Here is an 8,581-nt window from a genome sequence, read left to right as displayed (position 1 = left end):
TGGTAGTAGAACAAGTTATTGTGGAATCACAAAGAATGAGACGAAGAACTTTATGATTACTTTTTGTATCTTACCTATCGGAGATAAATCTCGAGAAAATATTAGGGAAGATAGTACTCAATACGATAAAACAAGTAAGATCAGAACACACAACTATGGAGAAAATAGTAGGGTCTGGTTTCAGAATCCCAATGAAATCTTCAAGTCGTTAACCTATAATGGTTTTAGGAAAAACCTAGGTTAAAGGAGAATCGACTCTAGTAAACAACTAGTATCACACATGAGGTGTGGGGATTAGGTTTCCCAGTTGCTAGAGTTCTCCCTTATATAGCCTTCAATTCAGGGTTTGATAGAAAGAAATCAATATTCACCGTTAGATGAAACCTTAATTAAGATTCAAGCTAAGTTTGCTTAAAACCAAAGCAATATCTCTCCACCGTTATATGGTCTTAGCTTGTTACACACAAATGAAATATACCTTCATTTAGATATGGGTAACCGTACCTAAACGTGTATATTGGGTTGGCTTAATAACAGTTAACCGAAAGTTATCCATATGAACACTTTTGTATTAACCACATTCATCTAACACTTCCAGAACAAATGATAATCAAACGAATCTAATGATGTTACTCATAGAGTTGTTCAATTGTTTATATTCTCATAGAAGTATACAAGACACAATTGAAACAAAATCGAATTGATTCAAGAGAATTAATTCATGAACATTTTAGCCACGGTTTGCAAAGATTGCATTCCTTAATATATGAATGTATTTTTTCATGAGTATGAAATCATACTTAACCGATTTTAGAACTTAAACAAACTCAGTTTGCAAACGCCTACGCAAACTAGAGTTCCAGAGTTTGGTCACGTCCGACAGTTCGCAAACGGGTACGCATACTGTCGTTACAGACTGTAACTCAGGTGAAATCGTTCGCATACGGGTATGCAAACTTGGTTACCGGACTTTGACAGTTAAAACCGTTCGCATACTGGTGTGCAAACTTGGTTCCCGGACCTGAATTATTCTACAACAGTTTACATACTGGTATGCATACTGTGCTATATCCAGACAAATGATTATTTGTTCTAAACTCCCATTTTAATAATTGAAACATCCTTAGAAGACGACAATAGCTGTCTTACACAAACTATTAGATTATAAGTAATTTTCAAGTGATCAAAGGATCAATACGAAACATTCCGAGTCTACATCAAAGGACTGTCTCACACAAATCATGTAAGATGTTTCAAGGCAATTTTCACATGATCTTCTTTTGACTCATTGTTCAATTTCCAACAAATAAATCATTTCCAACTAAACTCGTCAAGAATAATGATGAACGTAGTTAAAGCAAAAACTTTCCAACACATATTTCGAGAAAGATATAAGCGAGTTAAACTCAACTAGAAATATCAAATGTGTATAATGTAAAGGTCTATATAGCTATACGACTTAGTCTCAATGGGAGATAGAATAGAATAGACTTTTGAGTGATAGATTAGTTTTAGTCTCCACATACCTTTTGTTGATGAAATTCCTCCAAGTTCTCGTCAGTAGATATTCGTCTTCAATCGATGAATATCGTGAAGTATAAATCTCAACTACACATTATATCCTAATCCGAGACATATCTATAATTAGACTAGAAATCAAGACTATAGTTTTGATCACCTACACTTGACAAACAAGCTTGAGATAGCAACGCTTGCGAGTTCGACCGAGCAGTGCTCTAACAATCTCCCCTTTGTCAATTTTAGTGACAAAACTATCAATACATATGGATTACAAAATAAATAAACTTTGTAGCTTCTCATCTAACATGCTTGATGTTCTTGGTTCTCCAACATTCCTTGAATTATTCATCACCTTAAGTACTCCAGTGATTCTGAACGTGTTCAACTCAGCATCATTGTTGTTGAAGACCCGTAGCCATAACAATAAGAAAACATATGTTCTCAATTATTTTTATACAATATCATAGTATTATTACCTAGCATCAAAGTTCAATTGTATCACAACTTTGACAATAATACTACGGTGATATGTATCACTCCCCCTTAGTCAATACTTCATCTCACAATGAAAACTACTCCCCCTTACATAATGATCCGTAAACCATATGTATGTAGTGTGAACTACAAAATAATTCTCCCCCTTTTTGTCAATATAAATTGGAAAAGGTACGAAAACTAGCAGGATCATAATAAAATTCTTAAAGAGATTACTCATGACTAAAAGAGAACATATCAACTTTGTTTCGATGATTTCACATAGTCGAAGCTTAGTGTATTCATCAAGGAGTTTATAAAGATACAAGATAACTCCTACAGTATTCCACAACCACACTCCCACAAAGATTTGGAAATTAAACACAAGTTTAATTAAGAACTCTCCCCCATAAAATGTCATTCTTGAGAGAACAACAAGATCGACCTTACTTTTACGAGAAAAGAAGGATTTCTTTGGACATTAAAAAATTACATGAAACATGAATTTGTATCCAGTAAGCTCGAATAAATTAACCACAAGAAGACCTTAATGATAAATTTAATCGGAAATGCTCAACATAAGAAAACTTATGGAGCCATACAGTACTTTCACATAGAAGTGGATCAGGGAAAGATCAATACTGCGGAATATTCAAAAGTTCATTCTATCTTTTATCAATATTTTCATAGAGACATAATATACTTAACTTTTGACACATGAGATAATCATAGTTCACGGACGTAAGCACACATATCCCATAATATTTTGCAATATATAAAACAATTAACGATTAATACTGCAAAATCATCTTCCAAATAACTTAGAATTTAAATAAATAATCTAAAACATTGCAAGATGAAAATCGTTGGCAATAGCTATGTGTAATCACAATATATACTATTCCAAACCCTAGTTATCCTTCTTAAAACACAAAAATAAATTCTCATAAGAAGTTTCCTAGACAAAATAAAATCAGGCTTCTTTGATAACTTCATACCCCTCCATGACACCATCATAAAAGGTATTACCGATATCCTTGATTCTTTTAACCGTAGATACTCCATGTTCACGAGTTAGAACATTCACCTTCCGATCAACAATGCGAGAAAGTTGACTGGCTTTGATGTAATCAGATATGAGCTTCTTCTGGTTCCGTATCAAGACCTTTTGATTCTCAAGAATTTTGGTCTAACCATCAAGGAGATGATTTATTTGCAGTTGAAGATTTACAAATTTGACCTTTGAGTAATGCAGAGAATAAATTAAATCCTTGACAGATTCACCAATCCAGGAGTTGTACTCTTTCCTTGCAATCATCTTTTTCAAGATAAGTTCTTGAACCGTGCATCCTTTAATGTCTTCTTTCATATCAAGATTCACGAATTCCTGAGGTCTTGAAGAGTTCTCCATATATATTTTTTATTTAGGGATGGAGAGAACCAATATAATATATATGTTCGAGAACAAGAGAAGAAACCCTTGTTATGTAAACCCTAAAAACTCTCCAGAAGAAGGCACGGACGCTCACGGACCAGTTAGAGAAAGTTAATGGATCAGACAAGATCCAAAATAAGGAAGTACACTTTGTTTTCAAATATCTAATATCTTTTCATGGCTCAATAATTTAGAAGATGCTTTAAATTAGAGCACATAAAAGATATCCATTAGTTACAAGGAGTCAAGATATGACTCAACTTTTGTAAATGGAGAAAACTATATTAACACAAAACATTCGATCACACGAAAAAATAAAACGAACTTGAGCATCCCGCAATTATCATCCTTGCAACTCTCAAGTTAGATACAAGGATGAAATTACCTAGAACTAGGTAGCCTAGTGAGAAGTAATCCCACTACAAATCTTGAGGGAGGAGTTGTTAATATCTTATGAGTGTTTTTGCAATGTATTATCTTCTGAGTGTTTGTGCGATGCATTCCTTACCTTCATTCGATTATGTCTTGTTCCAGAAGAATTTAACATGGACCCTTTTGAGTATCCATCAGAAGGATTTTTCTAAGGATTAAGTCTAGAACCTCTAGAGATTGGTTCCAGCGGGTTAGAATTGTGAGAATTCCATCTCCTAGACTTAGGTCTACCAGACTTATTCTCATAAACACTGAGAATGTGTACATCAGCACCATTAAGAGGGACAAGATTCCTGTAGAGATTTTTTGTGACGGACCGGAAAATTACGCCTTTGGCGCGTTGCCTCGCGGGCCGTAACTTCCCCGATGCGCCATGATGAAGCTACGATCTGGGATTTAAGGCTAGGAAAATGCACGACCATTTGCTCTTGAAAGCATGCTCGTGGAGCATGATGCAGCTAAATTAGCTTCCACACCGCTCCAACTTACCCTTGTTCTGCGAATGGTTTATTAAGTAAACCAAAAAATTTCTTAAAACAGCCTTTTGAGGACCTAAACGATGGAATTTGGCTAAATTTTGGTGACCATGTTGATCATCTTGATATTTGGGACGTTTCCCATCAAAATGGGCTCCTCTTGAGCTAAATCACGACACTCGGGTTTTTAGCCTATGTCGAACGCCTTGATAGGAAGTATGAGCATCCAGTGAATGGAATGCAACTTGCCTCATCAAGTTTGGCCACAATCATCTCTTGCGTCGAGCTACCGAGCCAGATGATATGAGAGGCCAGTATGTCACAATCATCCCTCCATTAGATGATATGAGTGACAACGTGCTGGACCGGCAATGCTGCAACTCATTGCGGCTGCCTACGTACCCTTCCCTACTCTAAAGGGATCAAGCACAGACCGTAGTTCATCCTCGAATGGACAGAAACTTAAAACCAACTCGTTTGCGAGGCCGTGGCCAAGCAATAATGGTAATGGCCTAGTCCGTATAGGACGTTCCGTCAAAATGCATCTAAGTGATGCATGTTTGGTCCGCAATATGGCATAACGATGCCTAAGCATCAAATGTCCTCTTCGCGAGGCTACGCAACTATAAATGAGCCTTAGGCATCATTTATACTCTTCTGGATAAGCCATGAAGCTTACTTGGTGCATAGTCCGCATATGCACCATCAACCAACTACCCCTCCCTATATATGTCAATTTGACATTTTTACAACTCAAATTGGGGGAGCAAAAATCATTCATCAACTCCCCAGGCCATGATGGCCGCACCTTACCATTTTGGCCAACTGCGATGTACGGTCGTAATGGATGTACATTCAGTTCTGGTCACATGCCAGTTTCAATGTCTGGCCATGACGGCTGTCTGCTGCCAACCCGATGTGCAGCCATGTTGGCTGTTGTCACACCTTCAAATGCCCCAGCAATTTTCTGCGAAAGTGTAATCCGGCAGTACAAAAGGTTCTGTGAATAGCTTCACCCAATTGCACTTCATCCTTATAAGTTTGTACCGATACAAACATCTAACTCTTCAGGTTTACCAGCGGAAGTCTTTAGCCTTCTTTCTCTTCACTTAAACTCATCAAATGCACCCTATAATACATTCAATGCATGCCATAGTTTACCAACAACAATCAGCAAACCAAGAACACTTAGAACATGACACAATCAACTCTTTTTATTGCATCAAAGGGAAGAAATACAAAACTTGCCCACTTGGGGACTTACACAGACTTGTTCACCCTTGAACCAAGCCTTAGTGTTACAAAAACTCTCCCATTCACTTACATATGCAAACTCACTCTCACATATGTTCTCATTAGCAAGCCTACCGAATTTTCCCAGCCTTAGGTTTGTTTACACAACAGATTTACTTGGCCAAAACGTGCATAACCGTTACACATGCATGGGACATCCATCTGTCCCATAGAGCAGTTCTGTAACCGCCAACAACTATGCCAACTGGCTAGTTCTCCTATAACTCATGCCAATCGTCCAACACCTGTTCTCTAGCAGTTAGAACTCTTCACCCACGCTTATAAACTTATTTATAACCGCTTCTCTTCACCACACATCATTGTCATGCTTCTGAAACTCGTAACTGACTTGCAACCGTTACTTGTTTTGGCATACTGGATTCTGCCTTGCGCCAACGTCCAGCCCTCTTGGCCCTGCATGCTTATCATTCTAAACTCATGCACAAACAATTCTTAAGCTTCAAACACCGGGGCCAGATCCTTAAGCTCACTCTAGTTACTCATGCGCCATTTATGTTTCACTACGCCAATTAGCTTGACAACAACAATGCAACTTGCATTGCCAACTTGTTTGCACTGTTCAAACTTTGGCCCTGCCTTGAACTAATGCATAGACTAACTCTTAGTCTACTCCACTCTTCTTGCATCATCCTTGAGTTTGGGCCAACTCAATTCCATGGATATGCATATATGCCAACATCGCATGTTGCATCTGTCACTTTGGCCATATCTTGCCTTTCCTCAATGAAGCTTCATTGTGTCGGCCAATAAGCTTCATTCCTTAGCCAAATGTATTTACAATATAGTGCTGCACTTGCACTTCATTGGCCCTGTGGGTTTATGCCATTCTCGGCACTTTCCAGTATACAGTAATACCGCTATTATGGCTTGCGTTGCACTATTATAGCTTGTGTTGCGCAATTATGGCTTCGCGTTGCACCATTACGACGGGACTCTGACTTGGCCTGGAACTCTGTAACGCGTAATCATTGTGTGTCACTTGCAGCACCGTAATACACCTCCCCTACCTAATCCGTTCAACGCCCTCGTTCAAGGCAACCAAGTATACCTGATATACTTGTTCTTCGGCCTTGTACACTTCTGAGCCACTCTCAGAATTCAACAAACTTATTTGGCCTTCCTTCTTGCCAAAACTTTTATGCCTAGTACCAAATGCCATCACTTAGCTTACTACTTTGCCATTGATCTCATATACTTGAGCCACTTCTCGGCGTCGTGCACTACGCTTACGCTGCTACTCAAATCATGTATCAATACCCAAATGCAAACTTGAAATTCTTCTTTAGCCAACTCCCTTTAGCTTGAATTTCGTCTTGAATCATTTACGCCTAAGTGTACGCACTGAATGATTCTTCCCAACTTGATCAATATGATCATTGTCATCGTCTTCCGACTTCGCCTTTTATCATACTCAACATGATAAGGACTTATAAACGACTTGGCCTCATTTTCAATCAATTTTGCTGACAACCCGCCCTTGAACTGTTGTTCTCCGCGATCCTGATCAATCACGTCACAAAGTAAATAAGGGTTGTCATTGCATAAGACACCCGTATTCCATACTTCATGCCTTGCCAAACTCTGATTATGTAAACTTCATTCAACAACTCGTTTCTATAAATGTGGCCATCAAGTATAAATTGTTTATACATATACCATGTTGCATACCCGTACTCGAATGACAAGTTTTCTTTGCTCAACTTCCATGCGGCAAAATTATTGAGTCGCACATCCCATTTAAAACTGTGACTAACTATCTCTTGGACGTATCATTAGCTAACCCTTTAGCTGTCCATATGCCATGCCTTCAAAGCCAATATGTCTCCAAATACTTCTTTGAACTGCATTGCTACTTGCATGGAAAGTGTGTGTCTTTCTCTAAGGCCATGAGTTCCACCAAACTCATGCTTGCTGATGATGTGATTTTCCAACTTGTTGTATTGCTTGCACTGTCGCCGCCCATCTGCCGTTATGCCATTTTGCAATCCCCAAACAAGAACATCACTTCTACATCAACTAGGACCCTTGTCCTATGCTTTGCTTATTAGCTTTCAACTTGTCTTTTCATTGCATACGTTAGGCTTAGTATGCTACTTGCAGCATCTCCCCAATGAACTAGCTTTACATCGTAAATAAAGAGGCAAGAATTTATAAACGAAAACACCTTCATTCATTACTGCTCTTACATGACAATACCATGTACCATTACATGATTGATCCACTTTTGGAAAGCTAAAACTTCATTAACAAAGCAAATTGCTTATCCCAAAGCAAAGTATATACAAACTTGAAGACTCAAATAAAAGTTTGTACAACCAAACTCTATACACAGAGTTTGCAACAACACAACAACTCAAGCTACACCAAACAAGGCCAAAAACACTTTTGTTTTGCCATCAAAGTACTGCCAATGGAGACAACAACACTTACTTGTTTTTAGCTTAGTTTCTTTTGTCGAAGTGAGCGACAATCTCGCTACGAGGTCTCTTCCTTGAACCTTCACTTCGTCCTTCACGAGTCTTGCTGGAATGATCCCCATAATCATCCCCAACCGATGCTTTGAGTTGCGCCTTGAGTGGACAGCTTCTAGTGAAGTGCAAACCTTTGCAAATGACACATCCCCTATACTTCCGGGATGAAGGGAGTAGTTCCTCTTCCTTAGGTTCATGATTACGCTTACTACCAACAGATTTTTCCTTCCCTTTGGCTTTTCCTTCGCATCTTTGAACATCTTCAGTCGTTGTGCTATTGGCAAGCTCTCTAACCGTCTGCATAGCCATCTGGATACTCTGCACTTTGCGCTTCTTAAGTTCAGCAATCACACTTGAACTTGCGCCAACCAGAAATTGGAACATCTGATCTTCTTCACTCATACCAAGCGTCTCTTGCACCAATGCAAAGAAGTTTTCAGCATAGGCATGTGGTGTAC

This window comes from Papaver somniferum, chromosome 9, assembly GCF_003573695.1.
Source record: "Papaver somniferum cultivar HN1 chromosome 9, ASM357369v1, whole genome shotgun sequence".
Classification (NCBI taxonomy): Eukaryota; Viridiplantae; Streptophyta; class Magnoliopsida; order Ranunculales; family Papaveraceae; genus Papaver; species Papaver somniferum.
Note: the sequence above shows the minus strand (reverse complement) of the source record.